The sequence below is a fragment of the Haliotis rubra genome, unplaced genomic scaffold, assembly GCF_003918875.1.
Source record: "Haliotis rubra isolate DU_JTF1 unplaced genomic scaffold, ASM391887v1 Scf1334, whole genome shotgun sequence".
In the NCBI taxonomy this organism is placed as follows: Eukaryota; Metazoa; Mollusca; class Gastropoda; order Lepetellida; family Haliotidae; genus Haliotis; species Haliotis rubra.
The window spans coordinates 1-18,720 of NW_025765264.1; positions in this window are offsets into that span (position 1 = coordinate 1).

Here is an 18,720-nt window from a genome sequence, read left to right on the forward strand (position 1 = left end):
AACCCCACTCACTCCTAGTATGGTGGTGGATCTGCCTTCACAGTTGTTGGTGATCTATAGCCCGTTTAGGTATTTTACAGTCTCATAACTGAATTAATTTTTATGATAGTGTAACTTGTTTTAAAATTTATATCTGTGATGCTCTTGGTATTTTTATGTTCTTAAATTTGGTTGATTTTAATTCCTTTTATATAAATTAACTTGTTCTCGTCATGATATGACTCGAAATATTGCCGACGTGACGCTAAATATTAACTCACCCATTTATTCACAACAGATAGTGTTTAGCGTAATAATCTAAAATTAGCATCACCTGTGTTGAAACTGTGTGCGAGTTAAGATTTCCAAGTCACATCGGCGCGATATTTCAGCCGTGTAATACTCATATAAAACAACAGAGCGTGGGTCCATACTTTAATCCTTCAGCTTCTTTCACATTGACTATATGATACCACTAGAGCGAGAGCGAAACATTCCCAAATCATAATTCACTATAGTACGAAAACATAACCACTGATAACTTTAAAACGAAATGGGATCATATTCCCTCTTTGAAGAAAGAATTTACTAAATAACACATCTTGTACATTCTGGTGTTCAATTATCAAACCATAATGTGACTGAATGGTCTTGGAATCAGTTAATATCCACTACAATATCACTTCCTCTAATTTCACCACTGTTTCACAATACTAGTTATTCTGACCATAAAAATCACAATAAATAAAGCTTCTGGAATTAAACCAAGAAATTTTTGCATTACTCACACACTAACTCTTTCTACACTAGGCAATACCTACAACTGAGCTTAACCTTAAACACACACAATGATTAACACTTCTGCTGAATATCCTGAACTGTTAAAGATTGAAATCAGTTAATATATTTAAACTGTAAATTTTGCATTACTACACACTTCTACACTAGCAATACTCCACAACTGAGCTTAACCTTAAAACACAATGATTAACACTTCTGCTGAATATCCTGGTTCCTGTTAAAGATTGAAATCATAGTTATCATATTTCAATATTGCTCAATAAATCAATCTGGTTTCTTTGACCATTCTACCACCCCTAGTGCACACTGTCCACTATCAATGTTCCTATGGTCAGTACACTGTCTGTTCCAGTGCATCCATCAGCAAGTTGATTTGTCCCTCAGGACCTGACTGACTGAGAAGTCTCACTGAGTGTTCATCTAGTGCAAACTCACTTTTCTGGTGTTCTAGCATCTCTCTCGCAAATGGTGCCTGTTTCTCTTAAGACATTGCCATTTGAGTTTCTACTATACGACCTGGGCTCATCACACTTGGCAAGATACATCCCACTGCACCCATCTCCCAGTATCTTGATCTTATCAAGACTTTCTGACCAACACTAACGCAGGTACATCTTCACCCCTTTTCTGTCGTGGTAGTATTTCTGCAACTGTTGCTCATCCTGCAATCTATTCATGTTTTGCATCCCTTCTGCGGGTGATTATTTGTAATCACAGGTAAGATACCTTGGTAGCTTCTGACCATTTAGAATCTCACCTGGTGATGGAATAGTACCCGTCAACAGGTTGTTCTGAGGCTGAGCAAAGCCAGATCAGGATCAGTTCTAGACTGCTTGCCTGATAAGACACTGCTTTTCACAGTTTGCATCCATTTCCACAACCATTACTTTGGTGGATACCGCGGACTAGATGTCACATGATCGAAACACCACTGGACAAGCGAACGCCTGAATTCTCACACAGTCAACTGTTCCAAGCCTGATAACCTTGTTGGGTATATCCCCCTGTTCACCAAACAGTTGTTTTCACATTGGATCTATGACATTCTACTTGTACACTGACCATGTACAAAAATGACTTGGAGTAGTAGTCAGTAATCAACAGATTCTCAGCTATTCCAACGAATGAGAAACAAATCCATTCCCAACTGTACAATTTAATCCCCTGGGAATATTATGAGGGTGTAATGTTTCATGTGACTGAGACTTTTATTCCTCTGACAAATCATACAGCTTCCAACAGTTCCCTCAATCCTCCCTTTGTTGATACCCGGGCCAGCATGCATGGACTTGGCACGGTGTTGGGACACCTTGAAACACCTTGATGACCAATGTGAAGTTGTAGCGCTTCTCGCCTCATCGCAGGTGGTAATCATAATCCCTTCACCTTCAGCAAGAAGCCATCCTCTATAGACAGCTCATGTCGACAGGACCAAATGGACGAATAATTTTCTCCGAACTTTGCATCTTCTGGCCATCTAGATATAATTAGCCGTATCTTTAATGGTAATTAAAATGTCTCATCATTTTCTAGTTTCTATGGGATCATCTCTAAGCTTATCAGTTGAGAACTGACCCAGGAATTGTTTTGTCAATGCCGATAGTTGACCTGGAGCCGGATTCGCCTAGACAAATACGTCTGGAGAGAGAATCACCCTCCTGGTTTGTATTTAATCTCATAGTCATACTTTGGTTAGTTGGAGCATCATCCTCTGGGGTCAGAGGTGGAGTACTAATAGGATCTTCAGCTGAATATTCTCCGTAGAGGTTTATGATCTGATTCCACAATGAAATGGTTGCCAAACACATATGTGTGAAATCTCTTGCATCCAAAGACCACAGCAAGAAGTTCACGCTCGACATTTGTATCGCCAGTGTCAAGTGCCTCGTTTGCATAAGCAATTGGATAGCCATCCTGCATTATCACAGCACCAAGACCTTTCATCGATGCGCGTCCACTTGAACAACCAAGCTTTCTGATCGAAGTACTTTAATGTACCATCAAGACAGACTATGTCTTCAGTTTGTCAAATGTAGTTTGATGCGATTCTGTCCATTGCCATACATTGTCTTTGTGAGTCAACATCCCTAACGATTCTGTAGTTGTAGCTGCTGGGTAAGGAATGCTTATTATTATACTAGATTATACTACCAAGAAACCAGCTCAACAGTGTTTGCAGGTGGAGGTGCTGGTGAATTCCTGTACCTTCATTGGATCAGATGTACACCCGTATCATAGTAGTTTCCGAAAACTTGATTTTCCTTTTCTGATCTCACATTTCAATGTTGAAAATCAGGCTTGCTATTTTGCTGCAACTTCATAAGCTGATGAAGAGCCTTGGTCGTTCTCGAACAGTCTTTCCATACACTGCCGTATCATCACTGATGCCAATTGTTCTGGACACTGTTCAAGAATCATATCCATCTTCTCTTTGAAGATGTCCTGAGAAATCCGTAACCCGAAAGGGGAAGTCGGACGAAACCGGTACCTCCCAAACGGTGCATTGAAAGCTGTGGGGTACACTAGAGTTGTCACCAAGAGGACACTCCAATAGCCATGCCTAGTATCTAATCCTATAAACACAGTTGCTCCAATAAAACTTGTGTGTTATTTCTCCAGGGTCGGTGTCTTGTGATAGTTCTCTTAATAGAGCGGTTTAATTACCAGGGTCGGGTGACACACTTGAGTTTCCATTGTCCTTCCTACTGAATGCAAGTGATGAAACCCGGTCTGTAGGCTCAGCTACTCAAGCAATCAGCCAATCTAAAGACTCCATTCCGTCCAACTCAGCCTTCAACTCATCTTCAGTTGGAATTGATATACTTTCTTGCTGGATGTAGCCCTGGTTCAGCATCTCTTTGAGGGTTATACACACTTACCAGGAACTGACCAATGCCTTCAAATCTGTCAGGCATAAATTCTGCAGGGTTTCCCTTGTTAGGATAGGTACTGATTTATCCACACTGTGCACTGAAGTGGTGGAGCAATTCTTGCGTAATTATATTCAGAGCAAGGGTTGAAGGGGAGACCAAGTAGAATAGGACCCGGCGCATCAGCAAGAAATAATTCAGTGTCCAACCAGTTACCGTTAAATCCACATAAAGTGACACTACCACACCAGTGGCATGTCGGTACCATTGTAATGCACTCAGTTTGACATGTTGAGCCCTTGTGGTACCATATTTGGGAAAACCTGGATGCATCAAGGTACTCTGGAAACATCCTTCTGTGGCACATCGAAGTGGAGTAGATTCTTGTGCCTGTGTTCACTTTGACCTTCATGCAGGATTACCCTTGACAGTTATCCAGCTTCACATCCAAGCTTTACTTCAGCTCATCTACATCGTGCTTGGCGACCCCATCAATAAAAGTTACCGTTTCCAAATGGAAGTGTTCAAAATCCTCTCACACAGTCTATATCATGCTGTTTTGTGTATGTTGATGTGTCTGTTTCTGTAGCTATATTGTGATATGTGTTCACTCACCCCTAGACTGTCGTCCACTACTCTCGACCCTCGACTGTTGGGTTCAGTGATATACTACGCCTATGTTGCTGTCTGCCTCTACCCTGCTGACATTTCTTCCAATGCCCATGATGCACATACACATCTTGCATCTACTGTTACTTGCTGGGACACTCTGCTTCCTAGATACAAAAGAGTCAAAACCGTCCAAAACACCTTCGTCCACGCCGCCCCAGTATCAATGGCCTCTTGGAGGGTTAACTTCATCACGTCCTAATAGTGTTTTCTAACCTCAATACGGAACACCAGTACGAGAACCTCAATCATCTCTCCATTCATCATTGTTTTTAAACACACTTTATAGTTGCCTTTACACCTTGTGATAAAGTCATCAATAGTCTCTACCTTACTTTTTGTTTGTAAATCGAAGAAATTCTAGTCTGTGAATTCTGAAATTTTCGTGAAGGCTCAATTTGGGAAGAGAATTTATCCCAATAAATTCTTGGATTTTTCAAGTTTTCTCTCAGAGATTCCGCGTTAAACATCCTAAGACCCTTCCTTGCCAGGACCATAAGACGATGTAGCCATGCCGGGAACTCTTGGCTTGGTACCTTTTAATTCTTGAACCAAAGTTCACCTTGTTTGTCTAAATTCTTAAAACGCCTTTGACCCCTGTCTGGTGTGACCAGTCCATGCAAGGTGATGGCACCGGACTCCGCCTATAGTGATTTTATGTGCACTCACTATTACACTGCACAAAGTAACGTTATCAGTCCTCATGGCGCCAGTAGTCGAAACAGCACGCCGACTGGGGTACATTTACTTCTCGTCCGGAGACATGTCACACAATCATGAGCGGAATTCTAGTGGATGATGCGTAGGCCCCATTCCCACCTCTGCCACCATGTGTAATACTCTCCATATAAAACAGATAGAGCGTGGTCCATACTTTTAATCCTTCAGCTTGTCCACATTGACCACACATGGCGATACCTAATTAGAAAGGAGAGCGAAAACATTTCCAAAATCATAATTCACTATAGAAAACGAAACATAACCACTGATAACTTTAAAACGAAATGGGATCATATTACAACGCCGTATCACGTGACTCCAAAACACCATACAAAGACAGGGATAAAAGACGAGGAAAGTAAAACAACTAGAATGTCACAGATATAAACAAACTAGTAATTAAATCTAAAACATTTAACCATAGGGAAGACAATACAACAGGCAAAACAGGCTATAGATCACAATCAACTGAAAGTTGATCACCATACCAGGAACCATGGCGTCTCTTGCATGGACCCAAGCTGGATTTACATCATCCCGTTTAGATGTCAGCAATTGTCAATGAATCTAGCCATACAGTAAATAACATAGATACTACGATTTTAAAGCTGGTAGATATAAACTTCACCTTGAATGACATGGACCTTGCACACCCTCCAGGGGCACAATAACTTTAATGGTTCCTCAACCCCGTCGAGGGTATCATCAATGAACAACTTTAGTTAATACTCATTTTCTACCGATTAATAAACATGTAGGGTATACACACATCAATATTTATCATCAATTAAATCAAATCTCTTTAAAAGCCAATAATTAAACTAAAATTAATACTCATTCAAAAATTATCTTCATTTCCATAAAACTGATCCCTCAGGATGAAAAACAATACAGTCGATCGTGATCTCTACCAATGGATATATGAGAAAAGCTATTAGAATGGATTGGTTCATATAGAAGGCAGAATCACCTTCAGTGAAGAGTATAGGGTAAAACATAATAATCCCATGAATGTTGTAATCATAACAAAATCTCCTACAAACTGCAACAGAAAAATGATTCAAACCAAGCTTTTGACCTTCAAAAAGAAATATTAAGATATTACGAACTCCCAAGTTTTACTGCATACTGAAATTGTGTAACTTTGCAAGTTTTCAAGCCTTCTGGTCTCTTCCATTTTACTGTTTAGAAATCCTCTACACCGATTCCTGAAAATTGAATACATTTATATAAATTTATATATATATATATATACATACGTGGCTGTATGTATGTACGTATGTATGTATGTACGTATGTACGTATGTATGTATGTATGTATGTATGTATGTATGTATGAAAGGTACATGTGTGTGTGTGTGTGTGTGTATGTGTATGTGTGTATGTATATGTGTATGTATGATAAGTGTGTGTGTGTGTGTGTATGTATGTATGTGGCTGTATGTGTGCATGTATGTATGTGTGCATGTATATGTGTATGTATGATAAGTGTGTTTGTATGTGTTGCTAATACATTTACAAATAATAGCAATAAAGGAAAAATAGCACGAAGTCTGATGTACACTTAACCTTATGAATGTTCAAAAGATGGACACATGTAACGTCAAAGATTAATTAAGATAAAATAATTAGTGTTATCAATTAAACTAATTTTAAAAGCCAATGATTGAAATTAAAATTAATACTCATCCAAAATATCTTTCTGATTTGCACCACTAATCCCTTGTGATGAATAAAATAATACAGTCGGATCGCAATCTTGCCAATTGATTTTTAATGAACGATTCCAACTGCAACCACAGTCACCAGTGTTCTATTTTACGAAACCATTACATTAAAATGTTGGTTATATGGTCATTGGTATCTAGAAAATCACACCAATCTATAGTTGGTCACGCGTCCCATGGTTTTACACAAACGCAACCAAGCCAAAGAAATTGGTCTATAGATTGATGGATCCAGCATTGTCTCATATTGTATTGGTGCAACAAAGCAAAAAGCATTACACTATAATAAAAGGCTTTATTTCTAACACCCAAACTCTAAAAATAAATAATACATTTCTATCAATAATACTAACTATCTCTTCCGGCTGAAGATTGTTTCTAAGCAAAACCCCATAGAGTTATGTGCCTGAGCGCCTCTTTACGAATATCATATAACTCATGCAAATGGAGCAGTTACATCCATATATGGTAAGTGTTCCCCTGTTTGGAAGCTGTTCGTCCTAAAGCTCCACCATCGATTTCCAGGCAAGTCGTAAGGATAATAAGGTGTTTTTAATAAATCAATAGGAAGCTAAAGGAGTGCATATGTCCAACACATACAATATAGGCCAAATAATAATGAAAAAATGTGCGACACAGGCCTTTAATATCCAAACAGAACTGGGCACAGAAACATCCCTTGCAGGCGCTTACATTTAAACTCATCAAAAACATACCAAGGCAGTGACCTGGATAATGCTTCTGTGAACGTGCGCGTGGTGCAGGTTGCAGGCTGAGTGCGGAAGGTACGTACTGTGGCCGAGAGGTGGGAAGCGGCAGGCGTCGCAGGGCTGAGGTGGAAGCGGCAGGTGCCGTAGGCCGAGGCGTGGAAGCGGCACGTGCAGGCCGAGGTGGAAGCGGGCAGGTGTCGCAGGCTGAGTGCAGCGGCAGGCGTTGCAGGCCGAGGCGGGAAGCGGGCAGGCGTTGCAGGTTGAGGTGGAAGCGGCATGTGCTGTGGGGAAGCGGCAGATGCTGCAGGCCGAGGTGGGAAGGGTGTCACAGGAAGGCAAGTTGCAGGGGAAACGGCAGGTGTCGCAGGCTGAGAGGTGGAAGCGGCAGGTGCTGTGGTGGCTGAGGTGGAAGCGGCAGGTGTTGCAGGCTGGGAGGTGGAAGCGGCAGGTGTCGTAGGCTGAGGTGGAAGCGGCAGGTGTCGTAGGCTGAGGTGGAAGTGGCAGGTGCTGTAGGCTGAGGTGGAAGTGGCAGGTGCTGTAGGCTTGAGGTGGAAGCGGCAGGTGTACACCGTGAATGCGACACACTGTGGACTACATTTGACATACCTATATGTTGGGTGAATAATAATTGTATTGTGGTGGCCTTGAGTTGTCATGTCTACAGCTGTTGGGTAGACACGTTACTTACGTAGGGATAGACAGCTCATCTGCTGCCAGATGCTGTATAAGGTAAACCCTCCTAAAATTGTTCCACTTCGTGTCTCGATTGATATAGGATACACTCACCTTTTCGCGAATCCTTTATCGATTAGGAGCTTTAGTAAAGATTTTGAACATGTAAACGGGATAGTACATAAACGTTGCTTAAATCTTCCTTTCTGGTTTTAATGCTTCCGCTTTTACACAAACGTGTGGTTGCTTATGGCTGGAGGGAGGGCGTTTACGACAGATGTAATTCTGACAAACGTTTCCTAAATTCCATCAACTCTGAAATGCATAGGATGATATTGACTACACTGTTGAGCACCAACAGAGAAATAATACGTTCAGGGTAGCTATAGAGGAGCAAAATACTTTAAGTTCGGTCATCGTACTGCCACAGTCAGGAAGAAGAGATATTGTGGAGTATTTAGTATGAGAAATGGGGACAACGACGTTTGCATTCTTGTCAATTCATTACCTCTTGTTATCTATCTTTTATCTCTGTTGATACCCTCACCCAATGAAGTTCGGGATGATTTTTCTGGATCTGTTGCCTGGCAACAAAGAATATGTAAACATTGCAGAGAAAGTTATCGAAGATGATACAGGGAAGGCTTGTCGCAGCAAACACAGAGAGACTCATAGAAGTAGCGAAAAGGCAGGAAGTTGAATCCTTTGGATGTTTGTGTCGGCGAAACTGTAAGCAGATACCATTACACAAACAGGAATTCAGCCACGTGACCACAGCGGTTGATATCATGACTTGGTTTCATTGAGTCAGTGACGGTAAGGGAACTTTACAGCGATAATTTTTCCATGGATAGGAACGGTGATTGTAAATAAGAGACATTAATTGACGAAAGGGCTACAACACTGTATCTGATAATGCATTCAGTGGTGGTGTTGTATAAAAGGTTGTACACAACAGCAGAGTGGTACAAAAAGAAGAATCCCACCATTGTGTCGGGGTCAAGCAGATTGGTTGGATGGTGAAGACGAAGGAAGTTCTGAATCCGCTCGACATTTTGCCAGCGTGACCATTGTGAGGACATTCTCTAGGACCGCTACTGGTACACCAACTGGTGAATTTGTATCGGCACTATATATGTTGGATAAGAACCGTTTTGGCAGATGATACATATATATGTCAGCGTTTTGTCATTAAGTAGGAACCGTTGTTGAAGTAAGTTCATGGTTGCTGGTGAAGCTGATTCTAGGTTAGGATCAGCTGAAAGTCCTTTGAAATTTGTGACATCCAACTTCTGTTTGAAACACTAAGGTTTGTTTGCTCTAATTGTGTCGATATTAGACAAATACATCGGTTTATGATTGCTAAAAATATTCTCAGAAATAATGTCCTTCAGTTTGCTCCCCATGGCATTAAAAGACAAAGTGTAGAATGAACATGGGCTCCAGTGCTTCAGTTTGAAATACATTCTGTAGTAATCCGATCGTCGAAGACAAGGCTTTATACACACGTCCACGGGTCTTTGACCGCTTAAACTTTAATGAGGCTTCTCTTCATGGCTGATGTCTCAGAAACGTCTGGAACTTGAAATGAAATAAAAATTCAAGCGCTTTGAAAACATAAAATGTATCAAATGTATCAAACTTTCAAAGTGCTAAAAAGAATGCACTCAAAAGAAAAATATATGTTTGTTTATGGTTTAACAAAGGGCTTCAGCAATATTCCAGCTATATGACTCTGACAGTAACTGGAAATCATAAGCATGTAATTTATGGTATTACATTCACCTGCATCGAACCAGCCAGTGAACCTTGACAATCTGATCCAGTTAGTCGTCTCTTTAAGACAAGATTTTAGTTGTTGAAGATCGTTCTAACCCGGATCTTGAAAAATGGGCTGCGATACCACCCTCTGATATTAACAAGGTAAACGTGTTGAGGTGTAGAATCGCCCCCATTTCGATCAAATCTGGCCTCCAAGGAGACGATGACATGTTCTTACAGAGAGGACTTATATCTGACTTATATAAGACATACCTCTTTGTAGAAATCACTCACCGTGTGCGCGAAATAAGCAGATTTTGAGTGAGTGAGGAGAGTTTTACGCCGCACTCAGCAATATTCAAGCTATATGGCGGCGGTCTGTAAATAATCGAGTCTGACCAGACAATCCAGTGATCAACAGCATGAGTATCGATCTGCGTAATTTGGAACTGACGCTTACTTTAACCGTTGTTCACGTCCAATCCGGTTTGCTGGCGAGAGTTAAACCGGTTTGTCAGGTTGTTCACTGTAGAGTTTATAATTGTCATACACGTGGAGGGAATCAAGACTCTTTTCTTCACAACACACTTGTGGCTATGGGCTAGTAACGATGGTATGTGTATTTTGATATTCCATAATACACACAGGTAATAATCCTTGACGGTCTCACCGTTGGCTTCCCATCACGGGCAGCAGGCCAGAACATGCGTCACATTGCGGGTAAGACATCTTGAACTGAACTGTGTTAGCCCCAAAGAACATTGGCGCATGTGCAACAGATCACAAAAAGCCTAAGGAGAGAGGGCTGGAGTGGGGGCGGCAGGCTGATATTCATGTATAACCGTGGATACTTGAAAGGAGCTCTAGAGGAATGGTTTATTCACAAGCTGGATATTGGTTCCTGCTTTTATTTCTAAGGAGACTTGGGCGGCAGGCTGGGTTGAGAGGATGAATAGGACAATTGTAAAATGATGAAACACGTTGCTCGCCTCAAACATTTCTTTATAGATTGCTTCCCAACAAACCTAGCTATATGCTGTCACACTGTTGCTAATACGACTAATCAGTTTTCTAAATGACATAGATATGTTTCTATCCATGTATTTCGGAAGATTAAATATCACGCTCTGAACTAAAACTGTATACATACTTTAGTTGAGACGCATAAAGTTAAACTTTTCATCACGATACATTTAAAGGAAAAGCAAGCATGAAATACCACGGACATCGGTTCATTTATCCGTCGGGGACAGGGCTGAATAATTCAGCGCCTTCAAAATGGTACATAACCAGACAATCCGGTGATCAACAGCATGGCGAGCATCGATCTGCGCAACTGGGAACCGATGGCACAGTGTGTGTCAACCAAGTCAGCGAGCCTGACCACCCGATCCCGTTAGTCGCCTGGGTTACTGAAGGCCAATATTCTAACCCGGACCTTCACGGGTCGAATTGAATCACTAGGAGATGCCAAATGGGAAAGGACCAGGACTGTTTTCACCCTGCAGTTGTTTCCCTTAATTATATTGGTTTAAGCAGCTTCTTTGCAATGTTCGAACTCAGCAATATTTTGTTTGTTGTTTTACGCCGCACTCAGCAATATTCCAGCTATATGACGGAGGTCTGTAAATAATCGAGTCTGGACCAGAGAATCCAGTGATTAACAGCACGAGCAACGATCTACGTAATTGGGAAGCGATGACATGTATGTCAACCAATTCAGGAGCCTGACCACCCGATCCCCGTTAGTCGTTTCTTACGACAAGCATAGGTTACTGAAGATCAAGTCCGACCTGGATCTTCATGGGTTGGTTGGGTCCTGACTGACATGCGCTTGATGTTATCTGATCGTTAAGCGCATTCTAACCAGACAATTGGGCTGCAGAAGATCAGTGTTAATCCTGATGGTCACTCCAGTAAATGTTATGGTGGGTAACCACAGGAGTGAGTGAGTGAGTTTAGATTTCATGCCGCTTTTGCAATATTCCAGCAAAATCACGGAGGACACCAGAAATGGGCTTCACATTGTACCCATGTGGGGAATCGAACCCGGGTCTTCGGTGTGACAAGTGAGCACCTAGGCTACCCACCGCCCTGGGTACCATAGGTGAGGTGAGGTGAATGGGTTTAACGTCGTGCTTGAGAATATTCTCTGCCTATAAGGACGGATTGCATGTGCGTGTGTATAAAATGTGTGGCTGTTTGTACCAGCCCAGGACTTAAGCTGGTTTTATAGTGCTAGCTAACTGAGAGATAAATTGGGCGCCGTAAGTGAAGCTACGGAATAACCTACTCAGACACATTACACTGACCTGGAGCCGACTCAAACCTTGCTGGTAAAATCTAATAATACCGAGCGCCAGGCAGGGACCAAACGGCACGATATTTTAACGTCTTTGGTATGACGCGGTCGGGGGATCGAACCCAAGGACCTTCCGCTGTCCGGGCGTGGACGCTCTTAATCCACTACACCACGGAGGCGGTCAGGTAACCATAGGAAATGGGCGTTTTATCTATGTTGGGATCGAACCTGAGCCTCTCCGCCTACTCGTGTGAAGAATCAGTGTACAGTAACATGTGCTTTGCTTGTGCATTGCTTGTGCATGTTTACTGCTGCAACTCCTTTGTACAAAGTCAATATTCATGCTGCACCTCTGTATACAGAGTTGTATAAACTTTGTGAGGGAGGCAGACATGCGCACCCAGTGACACTGCATGTACACATGTTCCTCTGTAAATATAGATTGAATACTGAGTGGGTAACCTGGCAAAGGTTTCAAAATGTAAAACATGTATGTCTACATAAAATCAGAGAAGCATTGCAAGAAGTACTGACATCATTTTATCCATTTTCCTTAAGGTCACACGCGCATGCGCACTGTTGATATGTTTATATAAGTGTGCATAATTTAGATAGTGTGTGGATAGCATGAATAAATGAGAGTTGTTTTCGGTTTTCCACGGCCACGTCTAGGTTTTTCAAGCATTGTGGATCTGAACCCTGGTTTGCTGTCTGTCCACAACGATGGTACCACTCACTTAACATACCGCCACTACGACGAATAGCACCACCTAACACACTTCCACTACGAAGAATACCATTACGTAACGCACTACCTCTACCTAACATATTACAAAGTACAAACACTACCACTACTTAACACACTCACCACAGCAGAATTTGCACCACTCATCAAACGCACTACCACAACAAAAATAGCCACACCTAACAAAACACCATTACTACTACTACTACTACTACTACTACTACTACTACTACTAGAAGTACAACTGCTAGTACTACTACTACTACAACTGCTACTACTACTAAAAGTACAACTACCACTACTACTACTATTACTACTACTACTACTACCACAACTACTAATACTACTATTGCTAGTACTACAACTACTACTACTACGACTACATCCACTACTACTACTACCACAGCTTCTACTACTAAATCAACTACTACTACTCAAATACTACTACTACAACTACTAGTACTACAACTACTACTACTACAACTACTAGTACTACAACTACTACTGCAACAACAACAACTACTACTACTACTACTACCACAATTACTACTACAACTACTACTCAAATACTACTACTACAACTACTAGTACTGGTACTAACTACTACTACTACAACTACTAGGGTACTACAACTACTACTGCTGCAACAACAACTACTACTACTACAACTACTAGTACTACAACTACTACTGCAACAACTACTACTACAACAGCTACTACTACTACAACTACTACAACAACAACTACTACTACTACTACAACAACTACTGCTACTACTACAACTACCCGACAGACACCACTACTACAACAACTACAACTACTGAACAACTACTACAACTACTACTGCAAACTACTACTACAACTAATACTACGAATACTACTACTACTAACACTACTAAGACACTACCACAACATCTGGTGAACGACTTGTACCACTTGGCTTCCCCCTCACATTGAGCTGACGCACCATTATTGTACCCATGTGGGGAATCGAACCCGGGACTTCAGTGTGACGAGCGGACGCTTTAACCACTAGGCTACCCCATCGCCCACACAGGAAGTAGAGAAGTATCTGCACATACATCATAATCACATCGATGAAGCTCCTGTTCGGATATACATGGGGATGAACGGATATTCCACTGCAATTTAGGGAGCCTGGATCTATACGTTGAAAACACAGTATCTGCTCAATGGATTAGTTTGTTTGTGTTTAACGCCTCACTCGGAAATAGTCCAGCTATATGACGTAAATATTGAAAATAACAAAATCTCAAAATAATCAAGTCTTGACCAGACGATCCAGTGGTCAACAGCATGAGCATCGATCTACGCAATTGGGATACGATGACATGTGTCAACTAAGTCAGTGAGCCTGATCACCCGATCCCGTTAGTCACCTCTTACGACAAGCCTGGGTTAGTGAAGATATAATTCTAACCATGACCTTCACGGGTGTTCTCAACAAACAAACAATTAGTAATCACAAATTGTCACTGTGTCCTCAGAATTGAATAATTTACAATTCGACAGGCGTGTTCTGAAAGAAAGGCTTCGCTTTCTACCAAGCAACAGACTTGGGGCCTGTCTGATTATTGCGAAACTGGTTTTGGTTTCTGAAACTGGTTTCTCCTGTTATAAACGAGTATCTAGTTTCGATATATGGTTTCAAAGTGAAACTAATTTCAAGTTTTATAAACGAGTGGATGGTTTCGCCCATCCGGTTTCAAAATCGATACAAACTAAATGTCTCAGCTATTATATACTAAGCAGCAAAAGAAACGTCAGTTTGGAATTTTCCTTTGCAGAAACGGATAACTGTAAACTCATTTAATGTTTTGATTGTATATTTTTGACAACATCTCCAACTTTACCTGAGCAAAGACATTCCTGCCCAAACTCAGAATGAAACCCAGGAAATGGTCTCAAAAACGCAACCTGATCTCGGAGATGGTACAGTGTTCTCCATGTTTTTCATGCAACTCATGCTGCACGTGCTGTTCACAAGGACCAGCCCTATAAAGTGCACCCCCCAAACCTGGTTGAAACATTCACATTACAACGTCAGCAGGATGCCCCTTCTCACGACAGCTCAGAGGAACCAGGCGCTAGGAAGACTTGAAGCTGGCCACACTGCACCAGTCGTTCCCAATCATTTCCAGGTCAACGTTCGACCATCTACAGGCTGCAGCAACGTTTCCGGGCCACACCGGAACACCACAAATGATTGCCCTGTACTGGCAGACCAAGGGTGACCAAACGACGACAAGACCGCTATGTTGTGCGACAGTATGTACAGAATCCTTTCATGCAGGCATCCGAAACAGAACGCCAGACAGTGGGAACACACGGAAGACCAATCAGTACTGAAACAGTACGCCGACGTCTTAACAGCGGGGACCTCCATTGCCGTAGTAGACCTTACCGTGGACCTATCCTCACCCCTCGTCATCGGCGTGAACGTCTACTGTTTGCCCTACAACACCAAAACTGGCGATACAGGCAATGGAGAACTGTTCTGTTCACAGATGAGAGTCGGTACTGCGTATCAACTGCAGATGGCAGAACAAGAATATGGCGACGACGTGGCCAGCGTTACTCAGGCCAATGTGTTATGGAAAGAGACTCACGGGGAGGTGAAAGCATCATGGCTGGGGTGGAATAGGCTTGAACCAGTGAGTGGGTCCTGTGGTGTTCCGGAACCTTGGTCCAGGGAGAGGAGGCGGCATCACAGCGGTGCGCTAGCATCGACCAAGCTCTCAGACTCCCCACGTCATACCACATTTCGCACGTCACCGGAACAACATTTTCCAGCATGATAACGCCCGGGCCCATACTGCCAGAGCTACACGGGACTTCCTACAGCAGAACGGTGTCAACATTATGCAGTGGTTAGCCCTTAGTCCTGATTTAAACCCAGTTGAACATCTTTGGGATGAAATTCAGAGGAGACTGAATCATGTCATACCAAGGCCGAACACAGCCGATTTATTGCGCCAGGCCTTTCTCAGAGTGTGGTTCAAGGTGCCAATGGCCTCATCAATCGATTGGTGCACTCCATGCATAGACGCTGTGCCGCTCGTGGTGGTCACACTAGATACTGAAGTCAAGAGTCGGAATGAACTGCAAACGTTAACGTAATGTCTTGAAATGGTGCTGAGTTATTTATTGATGTGTCAAGATATTGTACACAAAATGTTTTTGATCCGCTTATTATGTCCATTTCTGTAATGATTTGATTACAGTGCCTCTCCTAATTTTTAATTTGTACTCGACGTTTTTTTTGCTGCTGAGTATATATGAGGAACGAATTGAATGACAGCATTGCGCAAAGGTAATATTTTTGGGTCATTTTATTAGAGAATTAACAAGTAATAAAGAGATGACATGCTTTTGGAAGTAAATATTTGCGTATATGTAATTATACTGTTACAAGTATTATATATACAAGTTACATAAAAAAAGTCATGTTCAATAGACTGGGGTTTTAAATAATATTTTCCTAGTTCTCAGTTGATTTTTATCATTATTTTGGTTACAGAAACTGCTGCTCTATTTTGCCAACAAGATCTTTTCCGCCATGGTTGTGGTGAGAGAACGCGAAACCGAAACTGCGAAACCTACCTCGGAGATGGTTTCGAAGTTTCAGAACCCAGTTTTAGGTTTCGACATAAACGAGTGCATGGTTTTCCAGAAACCAAAACCGGTTTAGCATAATCGAATAGGCCCTTGGTTGACACATGTGATTTGTGTAGATCAATGCTCATGCTGTTGATCTCTGGATTGTCTGGTCCAGACACGATTGATTACAGACTTCCGACATACAACTGGAATATTGCTGAGTGCGGCGTGAAACTAAACTCACTCACCAGGCAACAACAGCAATTCATCATCGACGCAAGACAGGCCTTCACTGCTACTGTTGAGGTTGTTCAGATTTTAAGACTAATTTCTTTTATTTGACCTTTCCTTTTCTAACAATAACATTAAATTGATCAGTTAGTCATGTACAAAGGGACTTCTGACACTCGTTGACCTTCTACCCGTGAAGGTCCGGGTTAGAATTTGTCTTCAGCAACCCATGCTTGTCGTAAGTGGCGACTATCGGGATCGGGTGGTCAGGCTCACTGACTGGGTTGACACATGTCATCGTATCCCAATTGCGTAGATCGATGTTCATGCTGTTGATCAGTGGATTGACTAGTCCAGTCTCGATTATTTACAAACCGCCGCCATATAGCTGGAATATTGCTGAGTGTGGCGTAAAACTAAACTCACTCACTCGTCGACCTTCGGAAAATGTCGATATGTCGGCAAATATTATATTTTATGTACGCTTCAAACAGTCGGGATACAGGGAACACGTTTGACGTGACTTTTACGACGATGTGAATATATTTCAATCATCACGAATCGGAAATATCTCAGTAAAGGTTGATGTACGTCGTGAAATCCTTTAGGTTTTTTTAGTTCAGGTTGGATGATACACATGATCCCACCTGTGGTGAAGTGGATTGGGTGTCAGTTAGAAGAGCGGGAAGTCTATGTTTCGACCCCTTGATGTTGCGACCCTGCCCAGTGCTACCATTTATGGTGAGAGGGGTATTCATGCTTAACTTTGGCATGGTGGTCCTGTGCATAGAGCTCGGGTCACAAATCAGGTGAAGTAAGCAACGTTTGGCGCGGGGAGTCTTTGGATGGGTGATAGTGTTTGGCAGCTCGACTCCTGAGAGTTTCTAAGACTCTAGTCCCGCCCTACAACGAAGCACCTATGATACATGTGGCCTCACCTTTGGCAAGTGCGTTTGTTCAAAATTGCCTGTGTTCACCCAGCAGATAATGGGTACCCTGTGGGATAAAGTCATGTGACTATAACCTTCTACCGCCTTTGTTACGATATATGTGATATTTGGGATTACGCTCCAGTAATATATAGTATAATACAGATACTCGTACTTTCGTAGTCTCTGTCGGGGCGGTGGGGTAGCCTAGTGGTTAAAGCGTTGGCTCGTCACGCCGAAGACCCGGGTTCGAATCCCCACATGGGTACAATGTGTGAAGCCCATTTCTGGTGTCCCCTACCGTGATGTTGCTGAAATATAGCTAAAAACGGCGTAAAACCAAACTCAATCAGTCAGTCAGTCAGTCGTACTCTGTCAAATCCGGAATGCGAACCCACACTCTCCGAGTCTGGCACCTAATCGCCAGCACACAAAGTCCGCGATCTAACCAACAGCTATGAATACATTTAGAAGTGGTCAAATGTAATTGCATTATATTTGGGATTACATTTTCTCACCTCTAACGATAATCATAGATTGCTGAAGATGAGTTCTGATCCTTCATCTTCAGCAGAGTATGATTACAGAACAAATGTTTCATTCCCATCAACGTTAGGTGGAACAGGGCAAACACGCACGTGTTACACAACGGTACAGCATAGAGTACAGGAATTGACAGCATCGGAGTGGTCGTCTCATGATAGTTTTAGTTGAAGTCTGACGCGTTCATGTCACAGCCCTCGTGACTAGTCGCTGCTGATGGTCACAACTTCAGCTGTTGCGTGCTGAAGTCCATCACGTGACCATTATCTTGACTGCATCTCGCTGAGAACTATGGTAACGCAACGCTGCCTTTGTCCATTGTTACCGAAATAATTATTCATTTCCTGGATTTTCGTCCAACATCTTTTTTTGGCGATACCCCATATCTACTTTTTGGGGTTCAGGACGCAGTGGTAAGGGGGAAGTCGTTAAACGGCGTG